Source organism: Malaya genurostris, chromosome 3 (genome assembly GCF_030247185.1).
Source record: "Malaya genurostris strain Urasoe2022 chromosome 3, Malgen_1.1, whole genome shotgun sequence".
Taxonomy (NCBI): Eukaryota; Metazoa; Arthropoda; class Insecta; order Diptera; family Culicidae; genus Malaya; species Malaya genurostris.
In genome coordinates this window covers 121,642,516-121,663,346 of record NC_080572.1, presented here as the reverse complement: position 1 = coordinate 121,663,346, position 20,831 = coordinate 121,642,516, and the positions used below count along the sequence as shown (strand labels likewise).

The window sequence follows — 20,831 nt, the reverse complement described above, 5'->3', positions numbered from 1 at the left end:
TTCGTAAGTATGACACATTTAATATTTTTTCGTTTAATCATAATTAAATTATCTTTTCTGGAAAATAACAATTTTTCACTGTAGTCGTAGGAAAAGTTGTTTGAAGCAGGTGTTTTTTTTTCGTATAAGAAGTTAAATATTCGATACATCCATCTTTAGTATGTTGATTTATAATTTAAATAAAAAACTAAAAAGAGCTTGGGATATTTAGTGAACTGGATGAAACTTTTTCGGAGAAAACAGTAGTGACGGGCTTACGATGATTGCTTCGAAGCACCAGCAAGTACTTTAGGCAATGTCGTCGTAATTATATAGGCAATTATAATTACAATAGGGAATTTTATTGCCACAGAAAACCTCAATTTTTTGACAACTCAGTAGGACTGTTTACATTCTCATATGGCAATTTGGATCAACATAAGCTAAACATAAGACGAACTCTCCCGAATAACTATTTTGTTACGGTTGCTTATTCGTAACTAGTTTGCAACAAAACATTCGAGTGATTGTTACTTACCACTTGCGTGACTCAAAAAGTGCTGCTTCGACTAATGACTAGTGAGACATTGGAGATCAGTTAAAAATAAGTTGGTGTTTACATTGCAATGTCATGTAAACTAGTCAAAACGATTTTCAGATAACCAATAAGCACATACTAATGCCGAATAATGACCGAATAATCGTTAATTGGCATTTCAATCGCTCTGGAGACTGAAAATTATTTTCTTTGCCATATGCGGTCTTTTCTTTGCAATTTCAGCCTTCAAACGCTCCAATAACGCTATATAGAATATTCTCTGTTAATGGTGTTTCCTTTTCAAAATAACCGATAAATATTACACCACGTACATCTCAAAATACCGAGGCCCTAATTTTTCCAGCCGATTGTTGTGCTCTCGGGCGCTTTGGACGAGGTTCGCCAGATGCTGTCCACTCAGATGACAATCGTTTTGGTTCCAGAGTGAAGTGATTAATCCATGTTTCATCCATTGTTACATATCGACGCAAAAATTCCGGTTTGTTACGTTCAAACATGGCCGCGTCACTCTTAGCACAATAACTCACAAACTGATAAATAGAATATCATGAAATTTTAACAGATGTCTTTTAAAGGTTAGTATTAACTGAAAAAAGGTCACTGCAATAAAACTTGCGCCATTTATGTGTTAGGCCCGTAACTTTTTAGCCAGAAGAATTTATTTTCTTGGTCATGATTTAATGAAGAGTTATTTTTATAAATTTCTGAATTTTCAGCAGCGTCTAGTTTATGTAGGTTATACATATGTCTTAAAATTTTTTGTGTCATTCGTCGTTTGATAAAGACTTCTTCAGCAACTTTGGACTTGAAATGGTGTAGTTGTCCCTTGTCTAACTATTTAGGAGCTACAGATATTTCCGCGGCGTGCTCTTTGTAACGGATGTATAGTATCTTTTAGTTTGCCAAATGCCGTAATGGGAACACGAGATTTATTTCGATATTCCGATATTTTCAAATTATCTGTATAGTCTTTTGTACATCCAAATACAGTTTTCAATTGATAATTCTTACTGCTAAAAACTGAATCCTGATCAAACTTTTTTAATTTGATTCTGAGTAGTTGTGAAATATCAGGGTTGAAATCTTCTGATATCATTTTTAAATTCTCTGATGGTTGGTATAAAGAAGTAAGTAATTGTTTTTTAACAGTCTTACTTTTTACCAATGATTGTTTGAAATGATCGCTCCGAATATCAGTTGAGCTATCCTATATCAATCCTTGTTTCTCCAATTTTTCCTCAAGGTTCGCCATAAATAATTCACATTAGGAAGTGCAGAGAGGATTACCCATAGGTATTCCTTGTCAGTGTTGGGAAAATCATGATCAGAAAAATTTCATTTCAATGTCACTCGTGCAAAAAATCAGTTATTTTCTTAAAAAACTCAGTGAATGAAACAAATCACTTCCGAGATTTTCATTCATGAAACAAGCATCCACAAAACTCTAAACTTGAAAACGAATTTTTACCAACAGAAATATCACTAAAGGGATAATCGAAAGGGAACAGTGTCTCCGGTGATATTTCGATGCTGAATTTCCACTACGCTCCAGCTCTACACCGAAGAGATTCGTGCAAGATTTAAGTATTATAATTCCATCAATCAAAAAAATATTTGCCGAATAAATTCGCAGCTGAGAAATAATGGCAGTGATATTTTCGATGCACGTATGGTGGTCAATTTGAACAACAATATTTTCTCCACATTCGAAATAATAATTATAACAATGAAATGACGTTATAAATTCAACTGGTTGATTACACTGCACTATTTAGATTAAACCCAATAAAACGTTATTTAGCGTGAATTTGACTATTAAAAGTAACAGGAGTGCTCCCACCCAAAAAAGCGATTATGAATATGCGATTATGAATACACTCTCCTACTCAATGCTTGATCGGAGAAATAGGTATAAAACGAAAAGGCTAGTGTTTGATGGACAGCGAAGATGTTTGGATGTAAGGTATAGGTCGGGTGACGGCCAGGATGTAGACCATGTTCGATGTACGTTCTGCAATGTCTGTTTGGCGTTTTAGAGTGACTAAAAACAAGATTCAGAGTGGCGAAATGGTAGCGCGTATGCACGGAATGCATAAGAACGCAGGTTCGAGTCCTGTCTCTGAGCGTATCTTTTTCCAAAAAATCATCTTTTCTGTTAGTTTTCCATTCATTTGGCTTCTAAAATATATGTTTAAAAAAATTAAAATTAAAATTTTTAAGATTCTATAAAACATCTCGCTTTTAGTCAGATCTAACTTCCGGTTTAGGGTGATTAGTATAAAAATGTCTATTTCACATGAATTACCCAAGTAGCAATCCGCAACTAGTTCTGATACGACAAAGTCCAAACTATGTTGCAACAAGAGCACGAATATGTGTTTTATGTTATACTGGTTAAAACAAGGTGACAGCGGTGTTTCTTTATAACTTAAACATTAAACTAACTATCATTTGTAAGTTATCGTTACTTGATTCTAACATATCTTTAATCACAGCTATGTTTTTAGCTACTAGTTGAAAAAAGGTTTATTTTCCGTTGCGAAACCATTATAAATACGTTAACGTATATGTGAATCGTTACTGTGAATTGATATAGCAATAACTTAGATATTATAAGATTATAACATATAATTTCTTCATCAATTCAGATAGTTATCGGTAAGTTTTCCCAACGTTATGGTAACTAAAATGCAAACAAAACAACCTTTGTTGGCTTGAATATGGCGAACACAATATGGAGTCTCAAGAAGTGTATGAAACGTAAATAAAACCAGGATATTACTTTATTCAAAACTACTTTTTGCCGAAAATAGTGAAAGGCAGAATAGTCATTTTTGTTCTATGCACTGTCATAAACACGAAGAAAATAATATAGGGATTGAACATCGATTGTGATAATATTATAGTTCTCATGATATATGAATTTAAAATGAAGAGAAATCACTCTACTTGGAATAATTTTGAGCATTCTGAACATAGGGTTATAATTTTGTTTATTTTTTATATCTTTAAAAACAGATTTTGATTGAAGGCGCATAAAAAACAGTTAAGTAAAATTGAATTCCACTCGACAATTTTTGGATCGTTGTGAAATTTGTACCTTGTATCAAGTTTGTGACTTAAAGTACTCTTCTGCTTTTTTATTGAAGATAGAAAAGTATTCTGGATTCAATGTTTATAGTGTCGATGGTGACTAAGTTTCAACTAGTTTACTTGGAAACCAGTTATTTTCAAGTTATGAAAAGATAAGTTATTTCAGTATGGCATTACAACGTAACGACAACATATTTTTAGCCGATTTAACAACTAGTAGAAACTGCGCTTTTTGAGTCATGCAAGTGGTTAGATGTTAGTAACAATCACTCAAATATCTGGTTGCAAACTAGTCACAAACAAGCTAGCGTAACAAAAATTGTTACTTGGGTAACCAGCTTTATCGGGTTAGCAGATTTGGATAGTCGATAACAGAATAAACTTATTTCAGTTTTAGTGGAATTCAGTTTTCGATTCGGAAGGTACCCAAAAATTCAATTCGCACTACGATTTCTCAAAGATGTTTACACTGATTTTCAAACATTTTGAAACAAATGTAAACTATACTACTCAGGTGAATTTATCTGATTTCGGTTACACCGATTTTCGAATTCCGGTTCCAGTATCGAGCCGCTTTTCAAGGCATAATCGTTTTCTTAAAAAAGCCAAATCGAATTTCAGAAATAAAAATTCAAATTAATATAAACTTATAGTCCCATACAAAATTAATTAATACTATCCTATTATTACTATTTCAAAATTCAAACCGATATAGAAGATGACAATCCCGAAAAGCTTTTAAGTTGGACTCAAAACATATTCGTCATATGGCCATACAAACCGGTTTGGTTTATGCTGGTTCCTGAATACCGGCTCTGGAAGTACCGTAAATAATGACGAAAAACTCTAAAGTGGAACTTATTTCGACATCTCATGGAATTTTCAAACGATTATCACATGTTTAGATTCAAATTCGATTCGATTTGCAGTTTCGACATTACAGGGTAATGAGTGATTAGAATCTCAAACTGCCACTTGAAACGCCGATCATTGAAATAATGTTATGAGAACTAAAACACCGAAAAATAATCATGCAAAAAACACATGCGGATTGATAATAAAAAAGATATCATCTAACTGCTAGGTGGATTAAGCATGTTTTAAGCTTTGATGACAATTATAACTATTATTACTCACAGCACTTATTGCTTGTTTTGGTGATATTACTCCACCATCAATTTTGAATATATCACCACTATTGGATCGATCAACTTATCAACAGAGCATCAAATTGCAAAATCTAATAATTTTTATTTCGCTCCCTACGCGCAAGGCACATTTTTAGAAAGATTTTGTTCATCGGCGAATTGGCTCATCATGTATTCTGCAAAAGGCTGAAATCTTCTGTTTGAGGATCATATCAGATATATTGAATGTGTGAGCTTTTTCTTGAATATCATCGAGAGAAATGTTCGCTTGTGAGCTTTGCACAACTGATTTTTCAACTCGTGAGAGCAGTATTGAACTTTTCTCAGTGAGTTTCCTGATCGATGATTTTTTCGCCTGAAAATCGCTAGCAAAAAATTCTATCACGATATTTAGAGTTTTGATTTTTTCCCAACACTGCTCCCTGTAATTGTACATAAATAAAATAAAAATTAATTAAAAATAAAGGAAATAATTAATTATTTATGTTGTTATTCTTGTCTTCAGTCATCTTAGTCGCTTTATCAGTTTTTTATAGTTTGCTCATCGTTCCCGTCTGATCGCAATCAGGATCTGACTTCGATTAAGACACACACCGAGTCATTAGAAATGATTTCTTTTGCCTACGCAGTGCATGTCGCTATAATTTTAATTGTCGGATATTTCAATTTCCACAATATAAACTGTTGTTCGTCGTCCGATAAATTCGTTTGTGGATTCTGTTTCGTCATCTTTCTACAGTGGCATTGACAATCTGTAGGATTGATAAAGCCTTGATCTCTGGTGACGGATGCGGATGCGAACAACCGATTACTAGATCTGTTTTACTACACGGAACGACCGAAATTAGCTCTGCGCCTAATTCGTATTACTGTTTTTGAATTAGTTGATTTTAACAACAAAATTTCCAAAATAACTATAAAATTAGTTAAAATTGAGAATTTACTTTGCTGAAAAAACTCTTAGTTTTAGAGAATGTGTTTAGTTGGTGAATATCCTGGACTCAAACCAGCAATATTTCAATCCAACACGAAATTCTCCTTGACAACTAATTTTGTTATTAAAATCAGAAAATTTGTTTCTATTTATCTATCACCATCATTACTGAAGGACAGCACAAAAAAAACAAAACTGAAATGGGTATTATTAACAAGTTTATTAGCCAAAAACTCATGAGAAGTGTCAAAGCAAAACAATCCATTGAAAAGCTAAAAAGGACAGTCTTATTGAAACTGCTTGAACATTGTTTTGATGTTTTTCGCATGTGTTCGATATATCTTTATTTAAATTTCTAAACCGATATGTAAAAATGTCGTAAACTGTTAGTGGAAATCGTATTTATTCAAAATTTGTGCGCACTTGAAGCGATTGTGCGTAATAATGTTTTTACGCGGAACAGTGAAGTGAATTTCGAATGTTTCACTCTAATTGTGATGAAGTTTTTTTGTATCTTCAAACCTTCCGAGCTGCGCCGTCCGGTGTACTATTTGTATTCGGTTTTTGTTTTCCGAGTGCTCAAAGTTTTCAGTGAGAATGAAGAAACAGTGATTTAGAAGAAAAAAAAATCAAAAAGATGTTTACGTTTCGTTTATGTCTTTTTCTCCAACACAACATCGTATTTATACCTGCCAATATAGAGAAGACAACCGCGTCTGAATTTTTTTCGGCAGTAGTGTGCCATCTAGTGGCTAGTAGTCATTAAGGTGTTACCGTTTCGGTGACAGGGCGCCATATAGCTGCAGATTGCAGAAGCCAATTCAACCATTCATATTGGTTGAAAACAACATTATATTTCTTTAATTCAACTAAAAAATTAGTTGACTGGATATGAAGTGTGCCTTAGCTAAGAAATGACAGTACGTTTAATTTGTGAATTCAACTAAAAAAAATAGTCATTTCAACAAATATTTTATTATTATTAGGGGAATGAGAATAAAAAATCTAAACCAGCAAAAGTAAGATTTTTTTAGTTGTCTCAAAAAATAACTAACTAAAATCAGCAAATCAACTAAATTTTTCGCGAAAATGCTGATTTCGGTCGTTCCGTGTATAATCACAATTTCGATCATGCTCCGCTAGATGTGAATAACTATGACTAACCTAACATATGTCTGCAAACCTAAATATGTTATGTATCAATCAATTCTATAAACGAACAGCGACGCTACCACCGTCGGCAATGTGATCAAGCCGCCGACTAGGATGGTTTGTTCATTTGATACTTTGTCGTATTTGGGTCACGTTGTCTTATATTAATAATCACAACTCGAGGGGTATCCAGTCTTCAGCTAGTGTTTGTCAGTGGATAGTGTGGTGGATCTTACGTGGGAATCATCCAGGTGACGTGAAAACGTATCGAAGGTTGTCGCTGAAACTCTGAAACGGTGGGTCCGCGGAAACCCTCACAAATTCAATTACCTTCTTAGAAAAACGAAGCACCCGATCAGTAGAACCACTTGTGGGAAAGATTTGGGAGTCATTCCCGATGAACAATTGACTGTTGGGCAGCATATAAACTACATTAGAATAGCCAACACATTTAAAGACGTCCACTTGAGTATTGCTTGGTAGTATGGAACACTCACTATCTCAATTTGTGTATGTGTCTATGTAAGTGACGGAAATATTCACCATCTTCTAAAACAAAGATTCAAATAAAAGGTGTATTTTTTTTTAAATTCAATACTACTTTTTATTCAGGCTTTTTCGTGTACAAGCTTTACGTGGCCGGTAGAGCTATTCTTTTTTTTTTTTTTTGTTGAACAAATATTTTTCACGGACGGGTATAGCGTGATGGGTCAGTCGATGGCTTCCATGCAGGCCACCTCGGTTCGATTCCCAACTGCGCACATAGGGATAGAAATTTTTTCTGGCGCGAAGAGGCGAATAACTTTAATGTTGAAACCTCTGTAATCGAATCTAAACAGAAATTCTTTTCATTGAATCCTTTCTGGATTTTCTGCCCGGGTTGGCGGTTCAATGCATACATAGGTATTACAAGCCAGTTGTCGTATGTTCGAGCCCCGACCTGGAAGGATTGTTAGTGTCAGTAGGAACAGTCGAACTACCCATGCAATGATTCTGTACGCTAAGAATCGGCTGCGAAGTCTTTTGAAACAGTAAAGCCAAAATCCACAAAAGGGATGTATGTAATGCCAAGACTTTCTGGATTTCCATCCAGCGAGGATTGAGGGACACTTTGTTCGCAGCTCGTCTTGTCATCCATTGTTTCATCGTCGATGTTGTTGTTGTTGTTGTTTGTTATTGTTGTTAAAAGTATTGTTGTTAGTAATTTACACTTTATTTCTATTTTTTACATTTCTTTGTTCGTGTTTTGTGGTAGAGATTGTCGGGTAAGCAATTTCTTGAACCCGTACCCGAACCCTACCCGCACAGTTTAAAATGAAAAAAATCGTTACCCGTACTCGACAAACTATTTTTTTTCTGCACCCGAACCCGACCCGTACCCGCCGGGTTCGGTTTCAGGTAAAATATCCGAATCCCGACCATCTCTAGTCTGTGGTAGTTACTAGTTACTGTAGATGCATTTCGTTGCACCTTGATTTCCGTTGCTAGTTGGTATGATTGTGGAAGTGTTTTTGAAAAAGAACTAGGTTCATTAGTTACCGTTGTTAAACGGTTGCTTTCTCTTTGGATAAAGATTTCCTTTTCGCAAGTTCATTGCAGGGTTTACCCTAGTGAGCATGTTTTCCACAAAACAATTATTATCGACTTAATTGTAAATAAAAGGGGAATTTTATTTACATTCGATTTCTGGTTTCGGAACTACAGGGTATTGAGTATCTAAAATTTCTTACTGGGCCCAAAACCGTTCCAGTTTAGAGGGTTATCAGATGATGACGAAGCAAACCGATTGTGGCTGAACCGTTCCTGGAAATACCCGAAATAGTAATCGAACACTCCTCTTCCTACTTTTAAAAATTTCGATTCCGATCAAATGAATCTGGTAGAATCCCAAATCAAATAAATCTGGTAGAATACCAAATTCCAGTTTCCCAATTGTCCAATTGTTTCCCAATCCCCCGTTTTTTTCAAGATCTGGCCCCCAGCGACGACTATCCTTTTCCAAATCTGAAAAGGTTTCTCCAGCATAAGAAATTTTCGTCGAATGCTGAGATCATGCAGAAACAGAATCCTATTTTGGAGGACTTGATAAAACTATTTTTTAAAGGGCTTAAAAATATTAAAGGACCGATAGGTCAAATGTATCGCTTCAGATAGAGATTATACTGAAGAATAAAAAAGCTTTCACGATAAAAAATCGACTTTTTCTTTGTTATGCCAGGGACTTCTTATTCCATGTAGTAGATTATGATTTGATTTTCCACAATTAGCAAAACACAATAAAAAAATAGCGAGACTGTATCTATTTTGTATTCTTTCTAGGCTTCACCACAAATCTCAAGATTTGTTTATCACAGAATACAAAACTAAAAATGAAATGATCTAATTGTGATCCTACACAGTCTGGACAATGAAACTCAAAATACCCAAGTAGAAATCAACTGCTTCCATTGAACAAAGCCAAGAGAATTGTACTGTCTTGATTAGAAAAGCTATGAAGCATTAACTTTTCTATATATCCACTAATAAAACTGTTTCTACCAGCACGTCATTCAGCACGGATTGTAGAAGTAAAATGTCACCTTAAATTGCCACTGCAACGTGCAGTCAAACAGCATTCACACATAAATTGTGTAATCGAAGAAAATGGAAGCACCACGAAGGAGCGTAATGTACGTTTATGAGTTAGTTTCACCTGTAACCGAACATCACAGTCAACTATAGAAACGATTGGACAGGAAGCGGCAGATTTACAGCCTAGCAATTAAGGTTAATGAGGTGAGTTTCACCGTCATCCACCAGTCGGCTCTATCTGTCTGAGAGGTGCACCCCGAGATTTCGTACTGCACCTAGAAGGAAATTCGTCCGACTGTCGAAGTTGTAAGCCCATATTTGTATGAGTAGAAGAATAGACATAAAAGATTGGAAGCAACTAATGTACGATGCTTACCCTACCTGAACTCGTGTAGCTCACAGGAAAGGTAATTGAAAAGCATGAATTCTATGCTACTGGTTAAATTTGCACAAAATGTCTCAAAGGCTTGTTTCTGTATGTGCGGAATTTAATATGAAATATGAAATGCACAAAATTGAATCTTGCAGTTTTGACTAACTGATATATGAACGGCTGAAAGCAAAAGTCGGATAAGTGCAACTTAGTTTGGAAAACCCGTTTAAGTATTTTTGAATGCAAAAACCGGATAAAAACATTGAGCGCAAAAGTCGGACACGGACTTTTAAATGCAAAAACCGTTTAAAAACATTTTTATTGCAAGAACCGGACAAAAATACTTTGAATGCAAAAACCGGACAAAAACTTAACCGGTTCTTCCAAAACAAATGTATTTATCCGGTTTTTGCATTCAAAGTTATTTTCGGCCAACTGTCGCTGCGGGATAAAGCATGGGTCGCTAGTTTACTACGGGTGGCGTGATACGTAAGCACATTTTCTTTGAGTCTCGTCTTGTTCCGCAGGGAAAAACGAATGTGATGTGATTGATTATGTCAACTCTACTCTACAAATTTTAATGGAAACTCTTTGCAATAAGTTATTAGAGAATAATCATAAATGTACAAAATTCTTGGTCGAAGATGAAACGTGAAATATAGCTTGGTAAACATAGTTCGTATCTGTTTTCATACGACGCAACTATATTTTCCATAATAGATGGAACTGATATACTTTATTAATGGCTCGTAGCTATGATGCATAAATGTTCACTAAATTCATAATGTTTTCACCAATTAACAAGCAAACATGTATTAAAGATTACTGGAAAAAATGAAAACAGATATGTGTTTCTTTTGATACTCTTGTTAATCATTTGTGCAGTCAAGTATGCGTATTAGTGGTTTCAATTCGAGGAACATCATAGTTGTATCAGTTCAATTGTGAATATAACAACAGATTTGAAATTAGAGTGAAATATTCAACATATCTTAAACCTTTTTATAGATATCTGATAACTATGCTATATTCATGTCGGTACTTCTATTCATTCAATGTACTCATAACATGCAATCCTTTGATTGTAAATCGAGTGATTGAGTTTATTGTTTCGAATAGTAAGGTAACGGTACCCCCGTTCAACTCATCTCCAGTTCGCTTCTCGTATACTATAATCATTGCTTAAAGTAAGAACTGCTGTCTTTGTTCGAGCCACTGGCTCAAAGGGAATGGATGGAAATAGGATCATTCGCATCGAGTTTTCGCGTTGATAAAACAGTAGTATTGCTCAATTCTCAAGCCTTTTTTTCTGAGATACTGTTTCTTAGAGCCGAAGCAAAGATTTTGAATTCGATTTTATCACAATTTGTTGATTGAAAGTCGAGTTATTAGCTAAAAAATAAAGCGAATGAACAAATGAGATGACTGTCGGTATATTAGTCTAACTTATAAGTCATCTGGTCTAGTTTCATTTTCCCTTATCAACAATCGACTTTGAGTTTTGCTATGATTCATGACTTCTCAGCGTATACCTTGGATTTCAAATAGCCTCACAAAAAAAGTCTTGTGGCGTCAAATAGGGTGATCTCAGGGACCAGTCAAAATCATCGTTATGACTCGTAATTTTCATAACAAATCGATTGTTAGTCAAACTGTATGGCATGTTACCCCGTCCTGTTGAAACCAATAGCCATTGAAACCGTTTTTTTTGTGTTAGGATAATCTAATGAAGCTCAAGCTCTCCCTCCGTTTTTAACTAACAGTTTATGACTACAATGTACTATTGAATATTACGAGCTAACAATGCAAATTTTGCAATGATACCCGATCATCAAGCCTTAATGCAAAATTTAAGACAAATAAAAAAATAAATTCGAAATACATGTGTTTTAGTGAAGATAATATTCAAATCAATCCTTCCGATTTTTACTTGATCCTTTGAGTTAACGCCATGCACACATAAACATATTTTGTACAATTATTTTCATGCACACATGTTGAAAAGGACATTAAATTCAAAATTACTTTACAGTTCTTTATTTTTCTTTTACCTAAGAAGCAAACCTGAGCGTTGATTGAAAAACAAAGTTTCATTCATTTAAAATGAATGCATTCGTATTTAGTTTTATATCGATTATGTTTGTCAATCAAATTGATGTCCATTTCATATTACTATTGACTTACATGGTTATAAGTTTCTTTTTTTTTTTGTGCATAGATAGTGAATCTTACTCCAACTGATGGTTTGAATGAATTGAATGAATAGAAGATGTTGAACATTTCACTCTAATTTCGTTTGAATAAAAATTTCAAATCTGTTGTTATATTCTCAATTGAACTGATACAACTATGATGTTCCTCGAATTGAAACCACTAATACGCATACTTGACTGCACAGATGATTAACAGAAGTATCAAAAGAAACACATATCTGTTTTCATTTTTTCCAGTAATCCTTAATACATGTTTGCTTGTTAATTGGTGAAAACATTATGAATTTAGTGAACATTTATGCATCATAGCTACGAGCCATTAATAAAGTATATCAGTTCCATCTATTATGGAAAATATAGTTGCGTCGTATGAAAACAGATACGAACTATGTTTACCAAGCTATATTTCACGTTTCATCTTCGACCAAGAATTTTGTACATTTATGATTATTCTCTAATAACTTATTGCAAAGAGTTTCCATTAAAATTTATAGAGTAGAGTTGACATAATCAATCACATCACATTCGTTTTTCCCTGCGGAACAAGACGAGACTCAAAGAAAATGTGCTTACGTATCACGCCACCCGTAGTAAACTAGCGACCCATGCTTTATCCCGCAGCGACAGTTGGCCGAAAATAACTTTGAATGCAAAAACCGGATAAATACATTTGTTTTGGAAGAACCGGTTAAGTTTTTGTCCGGTTTTTGCATTCAAAGTATTTTTGTCCGGTTCTTGCAATAAAAATGTTTTTAAACGGTTTTTGCATTTAAAAGTCCGTGTCCGACTTTTGCGCTCAATGTTTTTATCCGGTTTTTGCATTCAAAAATACTTAAACGGGTTTTCCAAACTAAGTTGCACTTATCCGACTTTTGCTTTCAGCCGTTCATATGTACGTACACACTTCGAAAAAACCTTGTGATTTTACATCTTATAAGTAGCACATAAATGGATCATCGCAATTCACGCTAGTTTACGTAATATTGTGTGATTGGGAAATTCTGTTACATGAAAATCATCTAATGAAAAAAATACCGATAGCGACACTAGTGACTCGAACCGAATCATTTTAATCCAACATTAAATTAGGTCTTCATGAATTGCATCGCATGTGAGATCAGGTCACCTGTAAAATTCACATATTGTTTGGGTGTAGTACAATTCCTGGAAGGATTCATAGCGGCAGTAGGATCGTAGTACTAGCCATGCAATGATTCTGTACGCTAAGAATCGGCTGCGAAGTGTGTTGAAACAGAAAGGAAATTCCAATCCTAACATATTTAGTTACTCTAGAAGTCTCCTAACATATTTAGTTACTCTAGAAGTCTCTAGTCTTTTGAGCTGAAAACAATAAACACTTTGACGCTCTCTGCCCATCGCCAACAATTTATCTAATCGATATTTAATACAAAATCGATTTACACTTGTTTTAAGTATCGATTACTATATTTGTGAGAAATTTTGAATGGAATGAATAAAAATAAAGGCTACTTTATCCATAGCATACACTCCTCGAAAAAAAGGCTTACATACGACGTAAATTTAAGCATGCCGTAATTTCTTGGGTGATGACAGAGTATTATATCCTTTAGTATGTAAAATAAATATTGTGTCTGTTTCGATGTCAACTTCAGCTAAACTAGCTGTGATGTAAATTGGTAACCTTAATGTCACTTCTGATTTGACAGAAACTTAGTTTTATCCTTCCGCCGAACGAAAATATTTGTGTATACGCTTGAAAAAACGCGTGAAAATAGTGCCAACTGGGCTTGCGATCAGCTTGAAGAAGACGCCGATGCTTGGCAAAAAATCATCTTCTCGGATGAGGCACATTTTCATCTCGGCGGGTATGTTAATAAGCAAAATTGTAGCATCTGGGGGACGGAAAACACGCACGTTATCATGGAGAAGCCGATGCATCTTCAGAGAGTGACGGTTTGGTGCGGATTTTGGTCTGGCGGCATCATTGAGCCATTTTTCTTCGAAAATGAGGCAGGAGCCGCCGCCACGGTCAATAGCGAGCGCTACTGCGCCATGATTAGCGATTGGTTCTTCCCGTTACTTGAAGAGGAAGACTTGGACACCATTTGGTTCCAAGTTTGGATCTTCTGCGCACAGTCTTCGAAGATCGAATTATCAATCAAAATTCGGATGTCGTTTGGCCGCCTCGGAACTGTGATTTGACGCCGTTAGACTTTTATTTTTGGAGGGCTGTCAAAGATGAGTGGACAAACCAGAGACAATTCAAGCCTTGAAGGACAACATTCGTGCAGCCATAGCTGAAATAAAGCGGCATACAATCGAAAATGTACTAGAAAACTGGACCGACCGTATGGTCTACTGCAAGGCCAGCCGAGCAACCATTTGAATGAAATTATATTCCACAATTAACCGGAAGGATTGTGCTTTCATATGAAAAAATAAATATTGAAATCGGATGAACCGTTTGTGTTTTATTGCATGTTCAAAAAAAGTTACAAGGCGGACCCTGTATGTGCATCTAGAGACGTGAACTTACAGGACTTTTTCTAAGTGTGAAGATTAAAGCTATAAGTTAAATATTTTTTCTTAGTAGCATTAGCCGAACTACATGAAGGTGGAGGAGAGGTACTAACTGGAGCGCTGCACTGTATGGTTTCTAAGTTTTGAGGGCTGGAGATTCTATCGCATTAATGGATGGCAGGAGCGACTATCTACGGTGATAAGCTGGGCTGTTGCAATTACCGCGAATCACTCTGCTGAATACCGCATAGAAGGTACAACCAATCAGTTTCAACAGATTATGTAAAGATCAGTTTTAACTCCGCCATAGATGGTCTTCAGTACCTTTCTTTCGAAAAACCACCTCGATATCGCCACCGTCTATCAATATTCGTGGTGGGAGGCGTAGTGTTTCTTCTCTAGAGCCTCTTCCTCTCATGTATTTTGTTTTTGACGCATTTATGGCATGTCCGAAACGCCTAGTTCCAGCTTTTAGTCCGATGTATGTTTCCGTCATCTTCTCAAGGTTACGTGTCACAATATCAATATCGTCAGCGAAGCCAAAAAGTTGTACGGACTTTCGGAAGATCGTGCCACCCGTGTCGATCCTCGCTCTTCGAATCACACCTCCCAAGGCAATATTGAACTAGATACAAGAGAGTCCAGCACCTTGCCGTAACCCTCTCCGAAATTCGAAGGGACTCGAGAGCATCCCAGATACTCGGACGTAGCACATAACTCTATCCATCGTTGCTTTGACCAATCGCGTCAGTTTATCCGGAAAACCGTATTCGTGCATGATCTGCCATAGCTATTCTCGATCGATTGTATCGTATGCCGCTTTGAAGTCAATGGATAGGTGATGCGTGGGTACGTTGTATTCACGACACTTCTGGAGTACTTGTCTTATCGCGAATATGTCATCCGTAGTGACTGGGGCTCCAGTAAACCCCGCTTAGTACGGCCCTACGAATTCCTTAGCTATTGGTGATAGACGACGGTAAAGGATTTTGGAGAGTATCTTGTAGGCGGCGTTCAGCAATGTGATTGCGCGGTAATTGCAACAATCTAGCTTATCACCCTTTTTCTAGACGGAACATAATACTCCATCCATCCATTCCTGCGGTAGAATCTCCTCCTCCCGAATCTTAGAAATCATCTAGTGCAGCGCTCTAGCCAATGCCTCTCCTCCATGTTTGAGCAGCTCGCCTGGTAACTGGTCAATACCCGCGGCTTTGTTATTCCTCACTTTGCCGATCTCCCCATTTATCTCCGACAGATCAGGTGGTGGGAATCTGCCGTCGGCTGAGCGTGCACCCAGATTGATTCCTGTGTCGTTCTCTGTATCTTGTGTTTCGCCATTCAGATGCTCGTCATAGTACTGCTTCCACCTGTCGATCACCTCACATTTCGGCCTGTGGCGTGTAGCCTCTACATGAGCGGTTCACCTTCTCATAGAACTTCCGTGTGCCATTTGCGCGATACAGCTGTTCCATCACTTCGTGATCTTGGTCTTCCTGGCGGCGCTTTTTCCTCCGGAAACCCGTGTTCGGTCTGTTTCTGTTGCGCCTGTCTGTATCGTTCCTCGTTCGCTCTTTTGCGGTTTTGCATCCTAAGCTCGTACCTAGTACGGTTGCAGCAGCTTAACTTACGGCGGACCTTATATTCCTCCAGCCGTCTTCAAGAGTCGCCGCGCCAAGCTGCTCTTACGTTTGTAGCACTAGCTCCAGTTGTTGCGCGTATTCCTCTACAGTACGAACGCTACATAGCTTCTCGAGATTGAGTCCCGGCGTTCCTGTGCGACGAGTGTTGTGTACCGTCAATAGTTTTGAGCGCATACAAACCGCGACAAGGTAGTGGTCAAAATCAATATTGACACTGCGATAAGTGCGGACATTGATGACGTCGGAGAAGATCGTCGCCTGTCGCCCGTTGATCTCCACGTGGCTTTATGGATATGTATTTTTGCGGAGGAAGAAGATGCTTCGAACTACCATTCCTTGAGAGGTTGCAAAGTTTACGCATCGTTGGCTAAATTGATGCGATTGGTCAAAACAATGGCGGATGGAGTGATATGTTACGTCCCAGTATCTGGGATGTTCCAAAGTCCTATCGAGCCTCGGAGAAGGTTACGCAAGTTAATGGACTCATGTCTTCTGTTTATTATTAGTTTGGTTGGTGTCATTCGAGGTGCATTTGAGATTCATTTAGTTTTTCATTTAACAAGACTGAATATTTACAAACCGCTTAGTTTTGTAATGTAACTTTCCATTTAATTATCTGCTCCAAATATGTGCATGAAAATAAATGTAAATTCACAAAATATTTTTATCCGTGTGGTGCATAATTTTTACTTGCTGCTTTCACATGGCTAGCTAGTACGACTGCATGAATTCATATGTACAAATATCTAACCAGCAGACATTTGCATCTGCGGCTCAATCGACACGCGGACGCTCCTTGTGATCTAATGATTCTTGGCTCAAATAGCAGTCGTTAAAAATAATTGTTTGTTTTTTATTTCATTGATTTTCTAGCAATGTAATTTTCAGACCGCACGTAATATTCTGTTATTTCTGATGAGTGCTTTTAGTTACAGCTGATTCCATGGAATTTTTCAAGTTTCTTTCTATCATGTTAGGAAATAAAAAACTGGTTTATTTCATGTACTTTGGTTTACTGGTGTACCGATGCCTAGTAGTGGTGATCTGAAAACTGTTGGAATTGAAATCTTTACATTGACCATTGCTTGAAAACAAATCGGTAGTCCATCAACTAACAAGATGTTCTATTTGGAACAGTTTTGAGCACTATTTTAAAAGACGGTTTGAAATTTCAAGCTGCGGATAAAATTCATTTCCAACCTATGCGACCATAAGACTCTTTGTTTGCATCCAAATATAAGCCATCATTCTGTAATCAAAAGAAAGTTTTATTTTGGAGTTGTTGTCCAATTATTTCAGTACTTATAGAGCCGGGGATCCTTATAACCGACGTCGTTTTGTTTGGCCATCCAACCTGTAACTCCTGAATCTGAAATAGGATTCAGGTGAAATTGCAGTGTATGGGAACAAGTGACCTTTAATTTGATTGTGAATATTGGTCTCAGCCTAAGCTTGTGAGAATTCCGCCATCGCACAGTGGTTCAAAAGCGCAATTTCACGCTCTTAATTAATAACTCATAGGATCGTGGCTTTTGAGGTACAATGTCTTCAGCAAAGTTGCTCAGAATGATAGACGCCATTTTTTGGAAAAATTTATTTATGTGATTAATCCCCCTAAAAGTGAGATAAAAATTTTAGTTTAGCTCAGGGCCAACATAGGGGCTAAGTTACTTCGACAAAATTGTGCAGTTATTTCAAACAAGTTTGCTGAAGGTACTATTCAGTATTTTCTGAAAAGGGTGTCCAAAAATCAGTTTTTGTAAGAAAACATATATATTTTCAATTTATATGTGTTTTTTATGTTATACAAAGTTTTTCATTTTTAAAAATTAGACAACTTTCTCAAACATACTTTGCTGCTATCATTTCATTTTAATGAAATAGAGCAGGTTTTCATGTTTTTTTGAATAAAATTCTAACTTGTCTATTATCAAAAGGCGCAGAAAGATGCAGATGAGACTACTTACATATTAAACTAGTCCCAAAGAGCTTTCATACCGTGGTTACTCGTCTGCGATCGTCTGCAGGCGAGAGATGTTCTTTTCAAATATCCTTGTCCCTGACATTTGCAATGATAAGGTTCATTGTATATCAGATCAGATTTCAGTATATATTCGTTACCATGGAAACTCTCACAATAAAAGGTTTTCATGGACATCGAAGTCTACAAATAGAAAAGTTTAATAATAATTACAGACGTTTTTTGAAAGTAACTGTTCGACGTTTTTTGCAAGTGCGATAAAAAGCCACGACTTTGAAAAAAGGCAATCATCATGTAAGATTTCGATAGAATAGCTTTGCGGATAAATATCCTCTACTCATCAATTAAAGTGGAGATCGATAAACGCTTGCTATATTATACTGTTCATAATGATAAAGAAATTTCTTTTATACAGATGTCGGCAGTATTATACACGCGAGCAATCCAGATCACTTACGAATCGGGATACTATGAATTGGTTATTAGTTTCATTGTATCTTTTGGTTACAAATATTCGTGAATGGCCAAACAGTCCAAGAAGAATCTGTCGAACGATGCTAACATAAGAGTCTTTTAGCTGGTTAAGAAGTATATCAGCTATCATAAAATAAATACAAGTAATCGAAAAATTAGTTTTGATAATACTTTTTTCTACCAGAAGATGACATAAATTAATTCGATTTGATGATGGCTTTTTTAAATATCGTGACAAAACAGTTACTAGACTATTAAATTTATGCACAAAAAAATCATATTTTATGGCAAGTACCATAGTAATGAATATATACTGAAATCAGATCTGAAGTACAATGAACCTAATCATTGCAAATGTCAAGGACAAGGATATTTGAAAAGAACATATCTCATCTGCAGACGACCGCAGATGAGTAACTCAACCGCGGTATGAAAGCTCTTTGGAAGTAGTTTAATATGTAAGTAGTCTCATCTGCACCTTCCTGCGCCTTTTGATAATAGACAAGTTAGAATTTTATAAACACAAACATGAAAATTTGCTCTATTTCATTAAACTGAAATGATAGCAGCATAGTATGTTTGAAAAAGTTGTGTAGTTTTCAAAGATAAAAACTTTGTATAACATGAAAAACTCATATAAATTGAAAATATATGTGTTTTCTTACAAAAACTGGTTTTTGGACACCCTTTTCAGAAAACACATTATATCATGAATTACAATCAAGTTACGAGAATAGTACTTTCAGCAAACTTGTTTGAAATAACTTTCTGCACAACTTTGTCGAAGTAACTTAGCCCCTATATTGTCCCTAAGCTAAAATAAAATGTTTATCGCACTTTAAGGGGGATTAATCACATAAATAAAATTTGCCTAAAGATGGCGTCTATTATTCTGAGCAAATTTGCTCAAGATACTGTACCTCAAAAGCCACGATCCTATGAGTTATCAATTAAGAGCGTTAAATTGCGCTTTTGAACCACTGTGCATCGCTCAGAAAAATGGGGGTAATTCTAGAATGCATAAACACAGAATCACACATGGTATACGACACTTCAACGTGTCCAAAAATAAAGTATTTATTACAAAAAAATCAGAGTAGTACCACAATCGGAGGTTTGAAAAAATAAGCTTTTTAATTTTTGAATGTTTTATGTATTTGCAAGTATGACATCTTCAAAAAATTTAAAAAAAATATGTTAACTTTCCTGACAATGCCTAAAACATGCCTGATTTTTTCGGTGGAGCGAATGCTTCAAAAATCAAATGAAAGGAAAATAAATAGAATCACCGTCAATATTGAATAATTGAAATTTTTAAAAATTGTTTCCAATCCAAGCTTCTTCAAATATGGTATAACGATATGAATATTATTTGGGACTAATTTCACACGTTTACCTGGATATAGACTTTACACTTACTGTACAAAAATTAAGAAAAATATTTATTTTTCGTAATTATTTTATATAATTTTTATAAAAATCATAAAAATATCTTTTTACAACGAAACATAGTTGAATCTAAATCCATTGTAAAATTTGCAGGCCAGAAATTTTTCTAAAACCAATGACGAAATAAAAGATATTGCACGCGCCGGGTGTTGCGGAATAGAATAGCTAATAATATTATGGTGCGTTTCTAATTAAAATTTCATGAGAATTGGAAGCAAATTTCATATAAGATTTTTCGAGAATCTGTTCCACGAATATTGATTACAGAGACAACGACATTGTTTTAATTTAGAAGAGTTTTTTTTATCAAATAGAATCAAATGTCCAATAAGACTAGTTCGCGACAAAATCTGGACACCCCAGAATACGTATATCTCTGGAAATACTCTGAAAAATACGCCGTTTTCAGTCGAAAAAGAAGGCGATGCTTACAGTTTTCATTGAGTATTATTTGTGTGTATTATTATAGGAGTATTATTTGGGTGTCATGAGACGTTTGCGTGAAGCAATTCGCCGATAAAGTCAAGATTTGTGGGAAAACAACTCGTGAATCTTGCACCACGATAGCGCACCGTCACACAATGCCATCGTTATCCGTGAATATTTGGCTAAAACGTAAAGACGTAACGGCTCCCTACGACTTCTTACTATTCGGCCGACTCAAGAAACTGCTCCGTGGAACAAGTTTCAGCACCCGAGATGTACTTTGAAAGGGACAATATCGATTTTGATGAATAATCTTGTATTTTAATTTTTTGAA

General features: G+C 35.8%; 1 protein-coding gene across 1 annotated transcript in view; it reads right to left on the bottom strand.

Annotated features, from left to right (window-relative positions):
* Positions 1 to 20,831, bottom strand: part of LOC131434614 (somatomedin-B and thrombospondin type-1 domain-containing protein-like) — a 179,322-nt gene that overhangs the window by 24,880 nt on the left and 133,611 nt on the right. The gene's annotated exons all lie outside the window — the stretch shown is intronic.